Source organism: Stenella coeruleoalba, assembly GCF_951394435.1.
Source record: "Stenella coeruleoalba genome assembly, chromosome: 3".
In the NCBI taxonomy this organism is placed as follows: domain Eukaryota; kingdom Metazoa; phylum Chordata; class Mammalia; order Artiodactyla; family Delphinidae; genus Stenella; species Stenella coeruleoalba.
In genome coordinates this window covers 128,352,523-128,373,235 of record NC_137148.1, presented here as the reverse complement: position 1 = coordinate 128,373,235, position 20,713 = coordinate 128,352,523, and positions in this window count along the sequence as shown.

Below are 20,713 nucleotides of genomic sequence, written 5' to 3'. Positions count from 1 at the left end.
CTGTATTTTAATTACTTAGGCGCATCGCTTTTACCCACTAGACTGTGAACTGAAACAGGGCAGTATCTCTCCACAGTATCTGATTCAACTTTGTTTCCTTTTAATCCTCAGTGCAGTGCTTTTACTACATTAAATTCTCAGTAAATATTATCCTTAATCCACGTTTAAGGATTGGGGATCTGTCTATGGGCGTGGACGAAAAGCAGGGTTGGCGGCTTCGCGTGGTCAGTTTATAGTCAGGCCTATCAGGCCCATCTATAGCTGGAGTTAATAAATCTATTAAGGTTTTTAATATGAAAATCTCTTCAGGCTACAGAGATTATCATACACACCACCCCAATCTTTACCCAACTATATGTCATCCAAAAGACAGAGTGCTGGGTTTGGAATCAGAAGACCTGAGCATTTGCCTCATCTCCACTATGTGCTATATAAGTACTATCTGTGAAAAGTTAGGGAAATTCCTAAACTTCTGCAATTCACCTCTTTTGTGGATAATGGCACTCACTTACCCTGTTTCCTCTTAGAGTTTTTGCAAAGCTACAACCGAGAGGATCTTGTACTTCTCAGAATCTGTCCTGTAGAGAAACTCTTAGGAATGTGCAAAGATAAAATGACGAGGAAGTTTACTGCCACACCATTAGTAATGGGAAAAAATCAGAAGCAGCTCAAATGCCCATCAATTGAAGAATCACTAAATATACGCTAGCCCATCCATGTTAAAGACTGTGCAATTATTAACGATGCAGATCTAGATAAGAATCTCCATGGTGCATTTTTTAATTAAAAAAATTAAAAATCTGTTGTAGCTTGTAGTCTTATTTTAATAAAAGAAAATAGAGATAAAATGTTCATGAGTAGATAACTGTTTAGATTGAGAACTGTAGGACACACACCAGGTGTGGTTGGCTTTGGAGTGGGGGAGTAATGAAATGGATAAAAAGAATAGATGATATTGATGGAGCTATTATACATACCAGGCACTATTCTAAATTGTACATTCATAAGGCAATCTCTATCACACCTCTGTTACAAAGATACTACTGTTATTTCCATTATACAGATGAGAAAACTGAGGTACAGAGAATTGAAATAACATGTCTAGAGTTAGAACAGAAAATTATCTAAGAGGTGGAAACAGGATCTGAATTCATGTAGTCTGAATTTATAGTCTCACCTCAGCCACTACACCTTATGGTGTGAGATCGGCCTGTACTTCAGAAATATTTTCTTTCAATATTATAGGTTTCTGTGTGGTTTGAATATTATCATCAAACACATATTACTTAATAACGCTAATATAATGCATTTGCAAAATGAGATCATATATGTGAAAGCATTTTGTTTCATAGCCTGTCACTTGCTGTACTTATATAAATTCAGAGCTCTAAGAGATGCTCATTATATTAAAAAAATAAAAAGTTGGTTCACACATCAATATCTCTTCACACAGCCTTTGCTAGGGTAAGGGAAGTTGAAAATAAGACAGTTACATCCCCAGTTTTACTGGCATTTTCTTCATAATGTGACTCGTGATTGCTTTGCAGATGGAGTCAGATTATCAAATTGTGCCTCCTTCTAAACCCACTCATGTCAATTGCACATCAGACAATAACTAGCAAGTGGTGTCAGTGCCCCATCGTCAGAGCTACTGTTGGCACAAAGCATCTGGGCCAAGAATAAGAATGACAAGTGTATACATTTCCAGCTTTGCAATCAACATGGAAATTAGTCAGCTTATAGATGCTGAGTGGTCTTATAGAGAGAGCCCCAGCTGCAGACAAAATGCCAAACCGAGGATGATAAACAGAGCAGAGGGATTCAGCAGCTTTTCTTTTCAGCTGCTTGAAGCATGAAAGCCTTGGCAGTAGGGCGGGGCAGGCAGGAGTTTCTGAATTATTTCAGAAATGGAGGGGATCTTCAAGGCATAGTGTTCTCCTTTGAGGATCTTAAGGCTCAGGAAGGGACTAATGGGAGGTCACACAGCAAAAGAGAAGAGGGAGGAGATGAGGTGTGAGCCCAGCACACGGGTGCAGCCCTTGGCTTTTTTTGCATCATTGAATTCATACATCTATTCATTCATTCATGTGTGGATCTATGTATTTGGGCACTTACTTATTAAACAAGTATCTGTTGAACGCCAGTAGTCCATTCTCCTTATTGCAGCCAGAATCATCTTTTAAAATTCTCATTTCTCTTCTTCCCAAAGGCACTCCAGTAGCCTCACATTGCTCTTAGAATATAATCCCAATGCTTTACCAAGACCTATGAGGCCAAGTAGGATTTGGTCCTTGCTTGCCTCTGTCAACTCATCTTGTACTATTCTCATCCCCCATCATCTCCATCACCACTGCAGGGGAGGAAAAATAATTCCCCCTCTCCCCTTTTAGGTTCTTGGCACCCCACTTGTTATAAAGGACATTAACAAGAGAAAAACAAGTTTGATAAACTGTATACCTCCTGTATACATGGGAGATATCTAGAAAAGCTGCAGTGGCCCAAGCCATCACCTTAAACACCATCTCCAGCTAAAGACAATAGATGTTGGGGGAAGGGGAGGCAGTTGTGGGAGGCTTTCAGGAAAAGCACAGTGAACAAGAGTGTGGTGCGATGCAGATTTAAGTCTGTCTTCTCTGTCGATAAGAGATAAGAGTTTCTAGAGTTTAGTCTTTTCCTTCTTCCTGGTACATAGAGGGAGACATCCTTACAAATGGAGATTTTCCTTATAAATGTCAATTTCTCTTACAAAAAGGGTAACTTCGGCTTGATTGTCAGAGCTTCTCCTATGTCTGCTGTTAGTTAAAAATAATCAGTGTAACATCCTCTTATGCCAAAAAGGTATATTTTGGGGTGACAGGTTCTGCTTCCTTTCACCAACATCCGGTCACGTGTCAGGTGTTCTGTCCTGAGGTAGCACTAAGCCCTGCCAAGTCTCAGGTCTTTGTCTTTGCAGTTTCCTCTGCCTAGAATGCTCTTGCTGGCTCTTACATGGCTGGCTCCTTCTCATATTTCAGCCTTAGAATAAAAAGGTAACTTCTCCGAGAAGTCTCCCTTTAGTGAGCTATCTAAGTTACCCCTACTATGGTTCACCTTCTGGCACCTGAATTTTCCTCTTGGTCCTTCACTGTCATCTGTGTGTATCTTCTTCTGTTGGTTGCTTGCTTGTTGCTTGTCTTGTCCATGGTCATAGTCCCCGTTGTGTCTGACCCGTAGCAGCCCTTAGAACATGTTTGTGGAGGGAGTGGATGGTCCTCTAGAGCTGAGACGTTCTGTCCTAGGCATCAGGGCTGCAAAGGTGAATATAACAGATCACTGGCCTGTTGAGAATCAAATGAAGACTGACAGACAAAAAAGTACACAAACATTAAAACAGTACCGTTTGTTGATCCATATTTCAACCTTACTAGACCTAGAGCCCCCTTTTAAGAAAAATATTTGTAATGTTCTCCTTTCATATCCTCTTATGAAGTTGATAGATAATATAACCACCTTTGATGGGTACTTTTATAAAATCAAAGTAATGCTCTAAATAAAATATGAAAGAGAAGTGAGAGAAAACCAGTTTATAATAAATCAATATTATTCAGTGCCTGGATACAGTTATACTAGAACGCGTATCTACTTGTAATGAATGTGTTTGGATTTGAGGGAAGCAAGACAATATCTAAATGAGGATAATCAACACTTTTCTTACAGCTACTGTTTTGAAATTGGGACTTACACACACACAGACACACACATTTAGAATCATAATGACTGTCACAGCTACAAATGCAAACTGATCCAAGTGTGTCATAGCAACAACCCAAATACTAGGAAGAGCAATGCTGTTGATTGCATGGTTTACCAAAGTGATGAATGATTCCTGGTAAAGTTCTGAACAAAATAAAATATAATCTTCCCTTGACTTGACTGACTTTATAGTTACATTCCTAGAAAATTCATTTCTAAAAACCATGCTAAAAATACGATTTTTTTCCATAGGTAAAATGGAGTTAGGTTCTAGGCTCAAGTGAATCAGAAACTGGTTTTATACTTCCTAAGAATCTGTCAGGATATTCAAGAGTTTCAGGGGAAAAGGACAATTTTTCTTAGTGTGGAGATCATTGGCTTAAAGCATAATATTGTTGTGAAGAGTTCAGGCTTCAGAACCAGATGAGCATGGGTTTGAACCCTAGCTACACAACCTATAAACTCTACCTTCTTGGGCCATCATCTGATCTTTCAGAGCCTCGATCTCTTCTCATTTAATGAGATTATGGAAATAATAATCCCCATTTCACCAGTTGTGAGGATAAAAGTAAATAATGAATAGAAAGTACTATGTAACTAGCACACAGTACATGCTCAGCAGATATTAGTTATTTTCATGAGACTTTCTCCACTCAGAAAAGACATGAGGTTACTTGCAGAAGATGTTAATGCGAAATGTATATGATGATAAGTATTGTAATAGGGAGATTTTAGGAAACATTTCAACTTTGGGTTTTCAACTTTTGATCTTCCTCTGGATCTATCTGAATTAGGGAGGTCATTCAGAGGATTTTGATGTGGGGGGGAAAAAAACAGTCAAGTACCCATTAGAGGTGGTAGTTAAAACATTGTCGAAGCATTGGCTGTATTTATATGAAAACAGCTCAATTTGCCTACAGCAGAAACTAGCTGTCTGGGAAGAAATGTAATATTCAAACAGCTTGTAATCAAAACAGCTACCCCACACCTGGGAAGAGCATCTTAATAATTTTTTGGAGTAAGACAAGGGTAGAAATCAAATGTTTTTCTTCGCAGCAGCAGTAATAACAGTAATGTTAAAACACTTCTTGTTTTGTTTTTCTATTTTTCTCCCATGTGATGACTCCTTTGTTTGATTGTCACTGAGCACAGGAAGTGGCAAGGTTTGAGAGTATAGCTTGTGTTCTCATCAAGGTAAAGAAATCAGGCACTTCAGAGAATAGCCTATACTTTTGAGTAAGATACTCTTCAGTGAATTATCCAGGCATCCCTGGGATGAACCATCTGAATTATAGTTTCATGGGACCGGAGAAGAACTTAATGGCGATCTGGTCTCCCCACTGCCACCTTTTGAAGTTTGAATACCTTCTAATGAGTCCTTTCCAAGCTTTCAGGTGAATTCTTCAACACCTTTAGTGACATGGGACACATCTCCAAAGGAAGATGCTCTGTGCTCTGACCTTGATTAGAATTTACTGTAAGAAATGTCTTCTTTACTTTACATGGAGCTGAAAGCCCATCGTCTTTCACATATATGAAAGCAGCAACTGGGGTCTACCTGAGTCTTCTGTTCTCTTGGCAAATGTTTCCATGTCCAAGGAACCTATAAGAAACAATATTCTAAGAACTCGGATATAGGAAAACTTGAGGCTTTAGTCCTAGAATAAATTACTCAACATTAACAACAAAAAAGAAAAAATTGAAATCCACACATGTTCAGAACTCAGATGTGAGCCAGGTATGACTAAGACTTCTCTCCCACCTAGGTCTACATTTTTCTCTGACTTTTCAATTTAAGTTTCCACTGGGCTCTCGGATATGGGCTGTGACATTCATGGAGGCATCCACATTAGATAGATGCATTCATCTATTCGTTTACCAAAGAGGTAGTTATTCCTGAGCACAGTCTGTCTCTCGAGCTTCTTCATTGTTCAATAGGGTTGAGGTGACTGACTATTGATGTCTGTCATGGGTAAAGTAGTGGAGAAGGCCTCCATCCTCGGTTTGGTGCAATGTGTTTGTGGGTCCTATTCCAGGCCTATCAGGAGTGCATAAATACATACCACATGAGTACTAGAGATAAGAAATGCTGCTGGAAGAGAGAAGAAAGATGCCATTGTGTGATGGAAACACTTACTGAAAGAAACGTGCCTTGAATTTGGATGGATAGAAAGGAGGATAACATTCCAGGCAAGAAGAGGAGCAGATATAAAATAGAGAGAATGGAATAGCCATATTGTATTTGGGGACACAGATGAAATCAGTAGACACTTGTCCCAGAAAAATGGACAAGGAGAGGTTTAATAAATATAAGTGATGCCAAAGTAAAGTCAGGAAGTCCAGAAAGACCTCTGTGTAGTTCCAGTAACTGTGAGAACTAGCAACAGGACATAACACGTGCTTCTCATTTTGGCAATGACTTTCAGCAAGAGAGAGAAGCTTAGATCAGATTATTTGTCTAAACCGTAAGCCAGTATATTCAAGTTCAAGTTCACATTTGTAAGTATAGAAAATAGTTTATTCTGCACAAAGGAAATGAATATAATTTCATAATTGTTCTCACAGTATCAATCTAAGAATACCCCTTAAAATAATTGTGCAGATAAATGAAAGCATATGGGAATTTTTGAAAAATCTGCTGTATAACCTTGAGGTTTCATTGCAAGACAGAGAGCAAGTTTACAGTATCCCAAGACCATGTATTCTCATTTGGGGCATTATTGACTCCAAGGGGGCAGAAGTTGATCCTTGGAAGGAGGAGCAAAAGATTTTACTCCTTATGCATAAATTGCAGATATATAATATATAAATACATATACCGTATATCTGTGACATTAAAATTTCATGGGGCAGCAATTAGGTTAAAAAATTTTTTAAAACCTCCAAAATTATTTTAAAAGACTCCTTAAAGGAGTAATGATGAAAAGGTTGACAAATAATTCTCTAATGGAAGGTTGGTTGGTCAATCAAAAGAAGATCCAGGATTGCAAGTTTAGAAACCTTATTTTTGTTAATAACAGAGTGTAGACCCAGCTTTCAGGAGTATTGTCATCATTAATCAAGATCATAGAAACTCATAAAGACTCCGGCATGCCTGCAGGGTTTCTCATTGTAAATGGATAAAGTGTTACACAAGCTAGAATATCTCTGTAGAATTTGTGTAGCACCACCACCTTTCTATACAGAAAGCTACATAAAAACCAAAAACAATCAAAATTTCTCTTGGATAGCAGGAAACAGAAAAAGGAATTTACTTATTTCATTTCAAATGCATGGTGGCATAGTTTAGCAGACCCTTTCACAGCTAATTCCCTCATAAGGAATAAACCTGCCCTGGGAACTGGGAGCTCCCAAGAGTGAATCAGACCTAATTTCCCTGGATGGTTGCTGCTACTCTTTGCTACTGGGGGACCATTTTCTTATGTTTTTGTAGCTGACCTCTTCTGGTTAACACATTACTTCTTTAAATTGATTGGCTGATAAAAAGGAACGAAATTGGGTCATTTGTAGAGACGTGGATGGACCTAGAGACTGTCATACAGAGTGAAGTAAGTCAGAAAGAGAAAAACAAATATCGTATATTAATGCATATATGTGGAATCTAGAAAAACGGTACAGATGAACCGGTTTGCAGGGCAGAAGTAGAGACACAAATGTAGAGAACAAACGTATGGACACCAAAAGGGGGAAAGCGGGGTGGGATAGGGGGGTTGTGTGATGAATTGGGAGATTGGGATTGACATATATACACTAATATGTATAAAATAGATAACTAATAAGAACCTGCTCCATTAAAAATAAAATAAAATTCAAAATAAATAAATGAATAAATTGATTGGCTATTGTGTCACATCTGATTGCGAGTAAGGACTCTTTAAGGTGACTTTCCATATCTCTAATCTAATCAGTTTTCATTGTTGAACTCTGAGCAGGCATTAGTATTGATATTTATTTCTTGGTTGGAACAGCTCCTCACTCTTTTCCTATACAAATCTCGAGGTGGTAACATCACTTCAGAATTGCCTGAAGAATATGGTCAGGGGTCCTTTGTGTTCTCTAATGCCTAAGGTGTGACTTAGGCATTATAGACAGAGTACAGGGCTCCACCCACACCCACTGAGTCATTATTTCTGAAGGTAGGCCTGAGGAATCTGTATTTATTTTTTAATATCTTTATTGGAGTATAATTGCTTTACAATGGTGTGTTAGTTTCTGCTTTATAACAAAGTGAATCAGCTATACATATACATATATCCCCCTATCTCCTCACTCTTTCATCTCCCTCCCACCCTCACTATCCCACCCCTATAGGCAGTCGCAAAGTACCGAGCTGATCTCCCTGTGTTATGCGGCTGCTTCGCACTAGCTATCTGTTTTACATTTGGTAGTGTGTATATGTCCATGCCACTCGCTCACTTCATCCCAGCTTACCTGTCCCTCCACCCCTTGTCCTCAAGTCCATTCTTTACGTCTGTGTCATTATTCCTGTCCTACCCCTAGGTTCTTCAGAACCATTTTTTTTTTTTTATAGATTCCATGTATATGTGTTAGCATACGGTATTTGTTTTTCTCTTTCTGACTTACTTCACTCTGTAGGACAGACTCTAGGTCCATCCACCTCAGTACAAATAACTCAATATCGTTTCTTTTTATGGCTGAGTAATATTCCATTGTATATATGTGCCACATCTTCTTTATCCATTCATCTGTCCATGGACACTTAGGTTACTTCCATATGCTGGCTATTGTAAATAGGTCTGCAGTCAACATTGTGGTACATGACTCCTTTTGAATTATGGTTTTCTCAGGGTATATGCCCAGGAGTGGGATTGCTGGGTCATATGGTAGTTCTATTATTAGTTTTTTAAGGAACCTCCATACTGTTCTCCATAGTGGCTGTATCAATTTACATTCCCACCAACAGTGCAAGAGGGTTCCCTTCTCTCCATACCCTAGCCAGCATTTATTGTTTGTCGATTTTTTGATGATGGCCATTCTGACTGGTATGAGACAATATCTCATTGTATAGTTTTGATGTGCATTTCTCTAATGATTAACGATGTTGAGCATTCTTTCATGTGTTTGTTGGCAATCTGTAGATCTTCTCTGGAGAGATGTTTACGTAGACATTCTGCTCATTTTTGGATTGAATTCTTTGTTTTTTTGATATTGAGCTGCATATAAATTTTGGAGATTAATCCTTTGTCAATTGTTTCGTTTGCAAATATTTTCTCGCACTCTGAGCGTTGTCTTTTCATCTTGTTTGTGGTTTCCTTTGCTGTGCAAAAGCTTTTAAGTTTCATTAGCTCCCATTTGTTTATTTTTGTTTTTATTTTCATTTCTCTAGGAGCTGGGTCAAAAAGGATCTTGCTGTGATTTGTGTCATAGAGTGTTCTGCCTATGTTTTCCTCTAAGAGATTTATATTGTCTGGCCTTACATTTAGGTCTTTAATCCATTTTGAGTTTATTTTTGTGTATGGTGTTAGGGAGTGTTCTCATTTCATTCTTCTACATGTAGCTGTCCAGTTTTCCCAGCACCACTTATTGAAGAGGCTGTCTTTTCTCCATTGTATATCATTGCCTCCTTTGTCATAGCTTAGTTGGCCATAGGTGCGTGGGTTTATCTCTGGGCTTTCTATCCTGTTCCATTGATCTATATTTCTGTTTTTGTGCCAGTACCATACTGTCTTGATTACTGTAGCTTTGTAGTATAGTCTGAAGTCAGGGAGCCTAATTCCACCAGCTTCAGCTTTTCTTTTTCAAGATTGCTTCAGCTATTTAGGGTCCTTTGTGTTTCCATACAAATTGTGAAATATTTTGTTCTAGTTCTGTGGAAAAGCCATTGGTAGTTTGATAGGGATTGCATTGAATCTGTAGATTGCTTTGGGTAGTATAGTCATTTTCACAATGTTGATTCTTCCAATCCAAGAACATGGTATATCTCTCCATCTATTTGTGTCATATTTAATTTCTTTCATCAGTGTTTTATAGTTTTCTGCATACAGGTCTTTTGTCTCCTTAGGTAGGTTTCTTCCTAGGTATTTTGTTCCTTTAGTTGCAGTGGTAAATGGGAGTGTTTTCTGAATTGCAGTTTCAGATTTTTCATCATTAGTGTATAGGAATGCAACAGATTTCTGTGCATTAATTTTGTATCCTGCTACTTTACCAAATTCATTGATTAGCTCTAGTAGTTTTCTGGTAGCATCTTTAGGTTTCTCTATGTATAGTATCATGTCATCTGCAAACACTGAAAGCTTTACTTCTTCTTTCTGATTTGGATTCCTTTTATTTCTTTTTCTTCTCTGATTGCTGTGGCTAAAACTTCCAAAGCTATGTTGAAAAATAGTGGTCCAAGTGGGCAACCTTGTCTTGTTCCAGATCTTAGACAAAATGGTTTTAGTTTTTCACCATTGAGAAGGATGTTGGCTGTGAGTTTGTCATATATGGCCTTTATTATGTTGAGGTAAGTTCAGTCTATGCCTACTTTCTGGAGGGTTTTTATCCTAAATGGGTGTTGAATTTTGTCAAAACCTTTTTCTGCATCTATTGAGATGATCATATCGTTTTTATCCTTCAATTTGTTAATATGGTGTATCACATTGATTGATTTGCATATTTTGAAGAATCCTTGCATTCCTGGGTTAAACACCACTTGATCATGGTGTATGATCCTTTTAATGTGCTCCTGGATTCTGTTTGCTAGTATTTTGTTGAGGAATTTTGCATCTCTGTTCATCAATGATATTGGCCTGCCGGGTTTTTTTTGTGTGTGTGTAACATCTTTGTATGGTTTTGGTATCAGGGTGATGGTGACCTCCTAGAATGAGTTTTGGAGTATTCCTCCCTCTGGTATATTTTGGAAGAATTTGAGAAGGATAGGTGTTAGCTCTTCTCTAAATGTTTGATAGAATTCTCCTGTGAAGCCATCTGGTCCTGGGCTTTGGTTTGTTGGAAAATTTTTAGTCATAGTCTCAGTTTCAGTGCTTGTGATTGTTCTGTTTATATTTTGTATTTTTTCCTGGTTCAGTCTCAGAAGGTAGTGCATTTCTAAGAATTTGTCCATTTCTTCCAGGTTGTCCATTTTATTGGCATAGAGTTGCTTGTAGTAATCTCTCATGATCCTTTGTATTTCTGCAGTGTCAGTTGTTACTTCTCCTTTTTCATTTCTAATTCTATTGATTTTAGTCTTCTCCCTTTTTTCCTGAAGAGTCTGGCTAATGGTATATCAATTTTGCTTATCTTCTCAAAGAACCAGCTTTAGTTTTATTGATCTTTACTATTGTTTCCTTCATTTCTTTTTCGTTTATTTCTGATCTGATATTTATGATTTCTTTCCTTCTGCTAATTTTGGGATTCTTTTCTTCTTCTTTCTCTAATTGCTTTAGATGTAAGGTTAGGTTTTTTATTTGAGATGTTCCTTGTTTCTTGAAGTAGGATTGTATTGTTATATACTTCCCTCTTAGAACTGCTTTTGCTGCATCCCATAGGTTTGGGTCATTGTTTTCATTGTCATTTGTTTCTAGGTATTCTTTGATTTCCTCTTTGATTTCTTCAGTTATCTCTTGGTTTTTAAGTAGTGTATTATTTAGCATCTATGTGTTTTATTTTTTACAGATTTTCTCCATAATTGATATCTAGTCTCATAGTGTTGTGGTCATAAAAGATACTTGATACAATTTCAATTTTCTTAAATTTACCAAAGCTTGATTTGTGACCCAACATATGATATGTCCTGGAGAATGTTCCATGAGCACTTGAGAAGAAAGTGTATTCTGTTGTTTTTGGATGGAATGTCCTATATATATCAATTAAGTCCATTTTGTTTAATGTGTCATTTAAAGCTTTTGTTTCCTTATTATATTTTCATTTTGAATGATCTCTCCATTGTTGAAGGTCCAGTGTTAAAGTCCCCTGGTATGATTGTACTACTGTCAGTTTGCCCTTTTATGGCTGTTAGCATTTGCCTTATGTAATCAGCTGCTCGTATGTTGGCTGCATAAATATTTACAATTGTTATATCTTCTTCTTGGGTTGATCCCTTGATCATTATGTAGTGCCTTCTGTGTCTCTTGTAATAGTCTTTATTTTAAAGTCTATTTTGTCTGATATGAGAATTGTTACTCCAGGTTTCTTTTGTTTTCCATTTGCATGGAATGTCTTTTTCCGTCTCCTTACTTTCAGTCTGTATGTGTCCCTAAGTCTGAAGTGGGTCTCTTGTAGACAGCATGTAAACAGGTCTTGTTTTTGTATCTGTTCAGCCACTGTATGTCTCTTGGTTGGAGCATTTAATCCGTTTACATTTAAGGTAATTATCAATATGTATGTTCCTACTACCCTTTTCTTAATTGTTTTGTGTTTGTTATTTAGGTCTTTTCTTTCTCTTGTGTTTCCTGCCTAGAGAAGTTCCTTTAGCCGTTGTTGTAGAGCTGGTTTGGTGGTGCTGAATTCTCTTAGCTTTTGCTTGTCTGTAAAGGTTTTAATTTCTCCATCAAATCTGAATGAGATCCTTGCTGGGTAGAGTAATCTTGGTTGTACGTTTTTGCCTTTCATCACTTTAATTTGTCCTGCCATTCCATTCTGGCTTGCAGAGCTTCTGCTGAAAGATCAGCTGTTAACCTTATGGGGATTCCCTTGCATGTTATTTGTTGTTTTTTCTTCCTGCTTTTAATAATTTTTCTTTGTGTTTCCTTTTTGATAGTTTGATTAATATGTGTCTTGGCATGTTTCTCCTTGGATTTATCTTGTATGGGACTCTCTGTGCTTCCTGGACTTGATTGACTATTTCCTTTCCCATATTAGGGAAGTTTTCAACTATAAACTCTTCAAATATTTTCTGAGTCCCTATCGTTTTCTCTTCTTCTTCTGGGACACCTATAATTCAAATGTTGGTGCATTTAACGTTGTTCCAAAGGTCTCTGAGACTGTCCTCAATTCTTTTCATTCTTTTTTCTTTATTCTTCTCTGCAGTAGTTATTTCTACTGTTTTATCTTCCAAGTCACTTATCCATTCTTCTGCCTTAGTTATTCTGTATTGATTCCTTCTAAAGAATTTTTAATTTCATTTATTGTGTTGTTCATCATTGTTTGTTTGCTCTTTAGTTCTTCTACGTTCTTGTTAAACGTTTCTTGTATTTTCTCCATTCTATTTCCAAAATTTTGTTTTCTGTTTTTTGTTTTTTTTTGTGGTACGCAGGCCTCTCACTGTTGTGGCCTCTCCCATTGCAGAGCACAGGCTCCGGACACGCAGGCTCAGTGGCCATGGTTCACGGGCCCAGCCGCTTCGCGGCATGTGGGATCTTCCCAGACCGGGACACGAACCCGTGTCACCTGCATCGGCAGGTGGACTCTCAACCACTGCGCCACCAGGGAAGCCCTATTTCCAAGATTTTGGATCATCTTTACTATCATTCCTCTTAATTCTTTTTCAGGTAGACCTCTTATTTCCTCTTCATTTGTTTGGTCTGGTGGGTTTTTACCTTGCTCCTTCATCTGCTCTGTGTTTCTCTGTCTTCCCGTTTGGCTTAACTTACTGTGTTTGGGGCCTCCTTTAAGCAGGCTGCAGGTTCGTAGTTCCTTTTGATTTTGGTGTCTGCCCCCAGTGGCTAAGGTTCAGTGGGTTGTGTAGGCTTCCTGATGGAGGGGACTAGTGCCTGTGTTCTGGTGGATGAGGCTGGATCTTGTCTTTCTGTTGGGCAGTACTGTGTCCAGTGGCATGTTTTGGGGTGTCTGTGACCTTTTTATGATTTTAGCCAGTCTCTCTGCTAATGGGTGGAGTTGTGTTCCTGTCTTGCTAGTTGTTTGGCATAGGGTGTCTAGCACTGTAGCTTGCCGGTCGTTGAGTGGAGCTGGGTTTTAGCACTGAAATGGAGATCTCTGGGAGAGCTTTTGCCGTTTTATATTACATGGCCCCGGGAGGTCTCTGGTGGACCCGTGTCCTGGACTTGCCTTTGCCACCTCAGAGGCACAGGCCTGTCACCCGGCAGGAGCTCCAAGACCCTGTCAGCCGCACGGCTCAGAAGAAAAGGAAGAAAAAACAGAAAGAATGAATGAATAAAATTAAAATAAAATAAAGCTATTAAAATAGAAAATAAAAAATAATTATTAAAAATAAAATCAAAAAGTAAGAAAGAAGAAAAAAGAAGAAGAGAGCAACCAAACCAAAAAACCAAACCCATTAATGATAACAGTGCTAAAACTATAGAAAAAACAAAAATCAAAACGGACAGATAGAATCCTAGGCCAAAAAGCAAAGCTGTACAGGCAACATCACACAAAGAATCACACAGATACACACTCACAAAAAGCAAAAAAGGAAAAATATATATATACTGTTGCTCCCAAAGTCCACCACCTGAATTTTGGGTTGATTCGTTGTCTATTCAGGCATTCCACAGATGCAGGGTACAGCAAGTTGATTGTGGAGATTTAATCCACTGCTCCTGAGGCTGCTGGGAGAGATTTCCCTTTCTCTTCTTTGTTCGCACAGCTCCTGGGGTTCAGCTTCGGATTTGGCCCCGCCTCTGTGTGTAGGTCGCGTGAGGGCGTGTGTTCTCCGCCCAGACTGGACGGGGTTAAAGGAGCAGCTGATTTGGGGGCTCTGGCTCACTTAGGCCAGGGGGATGGAGGGGGACAGAATGTGGGGCGAGCCTGCGGTGGCAGAGGCCAGCGTGACGTTGCACCAGCCTGAGGCATGCCGTGTGTTCTCCCGGGGAAGTTGTCCCTGGATCACGGGACCTTGGCAGTGGCGGGCTGCACAGGCTCTGCGGAAGGGGGGTGTAAATAGTGACCTGTGCTCACACACAGGCTTCTTGGTGGCTGCAGCGGCAGGCTTAGCATTTCTTGCCTGTCTCTGTGTTGTGTGCTCATAGCCGTGGCTCACGCTGGTCTCTGAAGCTCATTTAGGTGGCATTCTGAATCCCCTCTCCTCACGCACCCTGAAACAATGGTCTCTTGCCTCTTAGGCAGTCACAGACCTTTTCCTGGACACACTCCCGGCTAGCTGTGGCGCACTAGCCCCCTTCAGGCTGTGCTCATGCAGCCAACCCCAGTCCTCTCCCTGGGATCTGACCTCCGGAGCCCGACCCTCAGCTCCCAACCCCCACCTGTCCCGGCAGGTGAGCAGAGAAGCCTCTCGGGCTGGTGAGTGCTGGTCGGCACCGATCCTCTGTGCGGGAATCTCTCCGCTTTGCCCTCTGAACCCCTATTGCTGTGCTCTCCTCCATGGCTCCGAAACTTCCCCGCCCCCCCCCCCCGCCCCCCGCAGTCTCCGCCCACGAAGGGGTTCCTAGTGTGTGGAAACTTTTCCTCCTTCACAGCTCCCTCCCAGAGGTGCAGGTCCCGTCCCTATTCTTTGTCTCTGTTTTTTCTTTTTTCTTTTTCCCTACCCAGGTACGTGGGGAGTTTCTTGCCTTGTGGAAAGTCTGAGGCCTTCTGCCAGCGTTCAGTAGGTATTCTGTAGGAGTTGTTCCACATGTAGTTGTATTTCTGATGTATTTGCATGGAGGAAGGTGATCTCCATGTCTTACTCTTGAAGGTCTCCCCACGGAATCTGCATTTTTTTTTTTTTTGTGGTACGCGGGCCTCTCACTGCTGTGGCCTCTCCCGCTGCAGAGCACAGGCTTCAGAGGAACAGGCTCAGCGGCCATGGCTCACAGGCCCAGCTGCTCCGTGGCACGTGGGACCCTCCCGGACCGGGGCACGAACCCGTGTCCCCTGCATTGGCAGGTGGACTCTCAACCACTGCGCCACCAGGGAAGCCCAGTATCTGCATTTTTAGTAAGCACTCTGTATAATTCCAACATCTGCTGAAGCGTGAGCAAAACTGTTTTTGGTACTCTGAGGCAAGATTTTCCTGTTGCAGGAAGGGTGATCAGACCTTCTTTCCTAGGACATTGTCAAACTAGTGACTCTAGTACCAGCTGACTCTCTATATTTAATATAAATGCTTGGTTATGTCAATCTTAACCCTCAAGAAACACTGGTGAAGTTATAGAACAAAAGGTTTACTGTCACAAAATTTATCATCACCTTTCATCCCAAAGCATATAAATGTTCCTAAGTGAATTTATTCTTCACCTAGATGGAGCAATCCTCTTTCAACTCCATAATGCCTTAGAAATATTACATTGGAGTCATGGAAAGACTTCTGGGGCTGGGTCTGAAATTTGGAGTTAAAAGCCTGGCCCCCTAATTATCTTTTCTTTGTAAGTAACTAGCTTAGCATCTTTGGGCTGTAGTCTTCTAATTGGTTAAAATAGGATCAAAAATTTCCTGGTTATTTAACAAGTTATTTGGATTACTTAAGGAAGGAATAGTTGTTAAGGCAGCATGAAAAAATTTAAAAGAATTCATAAGAATGTAAGGTATTATTATTGAAAACTTATTCCCAAGTGTAACCATGCTTGTGATGGGTATAATTATTTTTTTTCATATTATGCTAAGTTAATGGTGATGGGATTGAGAAATGTTGAGTTGAAGACAATTTCAAGAAGCAGAGATTAGATGTTATAAATAATCACTGGAAGTGAATGTAGGTGTCTGAATGTGAAATGGCACCCGCAGAATTTCCCAGGAACCAAGAGTGACATTTAAGCAATTGAAAATATCAGCGGAACGAATAGACTCACAGAACACGAATTTATGTCAAAAGAAAATAGAAGTATAGTGTTGCTTCTGAAAAAGAAGAGAGACTTTACAAGAACATTAATAACATGTCTATCACACAGCCTTCTCTACACAAGAGAGAAAATCCTTTCCCTATAAATCTACCTTAGATACAATGTCCTGCTTACTCTTTCTAAAGCACAGCTCTGCTTATGCCAAAAACTTCTTTAAAGTCTTTGGTGTCTCCTGTTTCCTCTCCAAGCTCAACCCTTTGGTGTAGGATTGAAGACTTTCCAAAATCTAATCCTATCCCACATTTCCAAACTCACTCTCTCACTGTGTCTCTTCACTCATTATAGTTTCAACCAACAGTATGCTTTGTATTTCCCAGATTAATCTGTATTTTTCATATCTCTGCCTTCTATTTACAGCTCCACATTCTAACTCTTTTTCGTGCACACATGTCTAATATTTTCCAATCCATCAAGGCGAAGTTGATATATTACTGCTCTCATTTGTAAATTAAAATCCCACATTAAACCGGGTTAACTTATATCACTATAAAATTGAAAAGGCCATACATTGCGTGCACTTAAGGTATACCTGGATCTAGCTGATAAAATGGTGTCATCAGGAAATCTGTATGTTTCTATCTCTTGGCTCTGATTTCTTTTGTATTGAATAGATTTTTCATCAACATCTCCTTTTGAGGTGCAAAAATGGCTTCCAATAGCTTCAAGAATATGTTCTACTACCATACCAACCCTACAAAAGTGAGAACATCTATTTGTTACTGTGTTCAACAAAAGTTCTGGGTAGGCTTCTCACGGCTGCCATTGGATCACGTGCCCATCTCTAAGGTAACTACCGTGGCTGGGGAATGTGGTACTTTTATTGACAAAGTCATATGCTGACCCTGGTCTTGGGGGTGAGGTTAGTTCCACCTATACTATAGAAATGGAGAGTGATGGAGGATGAGTTCTGAAAGGAAAATGTTAATTCTACTAACAGAAGAAAGGGGAATGGATGCTGAGATGGCAGAGACATGAGATTCTACTTCAACCATTTCTTCTAGCTGGAAGTAACATCTTATCCTATTAAAATTCCCATAACAGTTGTTAGCTTTCTGTCTTGCATTACAGTTATCTATGTACCTGTCTCATTTCCTCATTAGCCTTTAAGATCCTGGAGACTAAATGGAAGCTCCTAATCGTCATTTTCTTTCCCACACTGCCTTGCAGGATGCTTTGTTCTGCTTTGTTTATTTTCTACTCACTCTGGAATTACAAACAGGGCACTTAACCTCCTTGGACCTATTTCTTGAAAAAGAGGTATTGAATAGATCATTTCTAAGCTCCTTTCTAGTGTCAAAATACTCTGAGTCTACTATATAATCAAATAGTCGTTGAGTGAATGAATATAACACGGGGGAAACGCAAATACTGTCATACCTTGGATCTGTTTGGATATGCTTCAGGAATGTCAGTTGCCAACTGAATTAAACACCCAAATCCAGGAACCCAGACTGTTTAATATAAAGAGTATCAGAAAGAGTATTTTCCCTCACTCTGGTTTTCTGCACATGTAATGCATAGAATTAGGAATTGTTATCCCGTTTGCTACTTTAATGTAGGAAGATGTGAAGGCTCAGTGTTCCATGGAAGGGAAGTGAATCAGAGCTTGCTTTGTTAGCTCATGTGAGATGAAGAGCCTGAACAATACTGGGTTACTAAACCCAGAGAACCTGAGTAGAAATAAATATGGGAGAGGTAAATAACCGGAAGTGAATAGATTATATGATAATAAACGTGACCTTGAGTGAATCCTTGCTAAATGTGAGGCACTATACTGATGATATGTTTTTTCTTACATAATTTTACAGTGATCCTATGAACTAGGTCTGTTATCCCCATTTACAAAAGGGAAAACGAGAATTAAGACTTATGAAAGTGGCTTGCAAGAGCTGACTCAGCAGCAGAGATCTTAATCCCAGGTGGTTCTGTTCTGAATCCAGAACCCAGACGTTCAAATCACCAAATTCTCTTGTGTTCAGGGTCATTCTGCATCAGTGTGTTTTATTTCTTCCTACAGGTTCTCAAACTTAAGGTTACCCCACCCCCGCACTTTTGCTGAGTTCAGAAAAAGATAACCTTTTTCCACTTAAGTATTTTATAGAGATTAAGGTGCAGATTGATCCTGATCATTCATGTGACTTGTTGAGGGGTCCATAATAACCACACTGGCCGGGGAGCTTGTCTCCACGTGACAAGCTCCGGGAGATTTTATAGAATCCTAGAATCTCATGGTTGCAAGAAATGTTATCACTTATTTAGTACAAACCCCCGTCTCAATCTGATTCTTTGCTCTGATTTAGAACACATAGTTATGGAAGTTAAAAGTAGTACATGGCACAACTTGACCCAGACATCCCATAGGCAAGGGGATTGTCTGCCCAGAGGGAACAGGGTATGTTACTGTCGGATCTCTGTGCTGCTGAGCGAATAAAATCCAGTTTGGAAATACGGGGTATCTGGTTTTACAGTGGCTCTTTCACAGGGTAGAGGACCAGAGTATGGCCCTATTCTAGTATCTGCTACCAGCTATCTCTTTGCTCAGGTTATTCCACTGATTACTGTTAAACCAAACAAGGGACTAGGTACATGCATGTGTGTGAGATGTACAATGAAGTAAGACTATCAATCAGGCCACGATAGCCAAAGCATGGGGAAAACTCAGATTGCATGTAGGAATAAAGGAACATACACTCACGACCAGATAGTCAGTATGTTTTCAGATATTCAGTGTAATTTTGCTAAGCCATGAACTGACCATAGCTGATAATTTAAAATGATTTCTTCAGTCTTGCTCTGGCTTTCTTAAAGAGGCAGATCTGTAGGCTTTTCTGTGATAACAGCAAAATGAATGGAATATGGCATGCATAATTAGGGTCTAACTTGAAAACAGAGCTCACCTCTGTTCCCTGTTCTCATATTTGTCTCTCTGACCAGATTTCTCAAACACATAGTAGTGACCCACCATTTTCCACATCCACTCCTAAGTGTGTGCAAGATGAAGGGAAAGTCCACTGATAACCCCTTCTTCTTATGGCCTCAGTAGCCAGATGTGTAGCCATGCGGCCTCTGTGCATGTCTGGATATGTCAAACGCGTTGCCTCTGATCTCTTAGCTTTCCAGTCGGCTTATTCCCTGTGGCCCCCCGATAGCTGTGCTTCTTCAAAGCAGAAAACACAGAAGGAAGCCCTTGACCTTTTTCTAATTATAATTGCACAGAAAGTGGTAGACAAAATAAACTTAATGGAGCAAAGCACGTCGTCATGTAGATTCCCCTTATGTGTGCCCCAAATTCATTGATGGTGGGTCTTATTAAAGATGACAGGAGAAAAATCGGAAGAGTCAGTTTCTGTTTGAACCAGGCTCAGCAGGCCTGGTCAAGTCAGCTGTCACTTCGTCAGTCAGGAATTGGACAGTCTTTACGAAGTGGTTCTTAATTCATTAGTGCTAAGTGGCACGATTGATGTACAAGTATTCATGATTTGACACTTTTATCACAGGGTCACTGGAGAGGGGCATTGCATGGAGGATATCTACGTTCTCCAGATCCCAGTGGCCAGTTTATTTAATGAGCATTTAACTCCAGCTTGATTACCTTATTTTCTTGATTCTAGGGTACTATCATTTTAATAATAACTTTTCAGGGAAAACTCTTTTGCTTGAAATGAGGTTGATATATTCAATATATAGGTAATATAGGTAATATACCTATTTATTAATTATATTACATGTTATATGTTATATATTATTTTTCTAGATACTATACTACATATTATGTATGTAGTAGATAAGTGGAAAGATGTTATCCTAGTTTAAATAGAATAATATAATATACAGGAAGTAGGTTTAGATCATTTTATGTGTGTGTGTGTGTACATACATGTCCATAGATATGGTACTTACGTTTCCTTTCTACTCTTCTGACTAAGATGTTGTAAGTACATGGAGCTAGCAGAAAGCCACCCACTAAAGATACTTCTGAATTCTCTGAGTAGCTCAGATCCAGCCCTGGTGGCCTAGGTTTAACTTCAGACTTTCAATGAGATATAATGGTATTTATGATTTTAATGAAGAGAAATTATGTCCAAATAAGGACACCATACTGTCTGAAAAATAAATGAGCTGTCGCAAGCAAGATTAATCCGTATTTCTGTAAAAGTGGAGAGCAGAGAAGTAAAGTTTGATAACATCTCTCAAGAAAGAAGGAAAGAAGATGGAAAGAAGGAAAGAAGGATGCTGGAAAGGATGCAGGAAAGAAGATGGTGTATCCCATGAGGAGTTTCTAGTATGTGTGCTAAGATATTTAT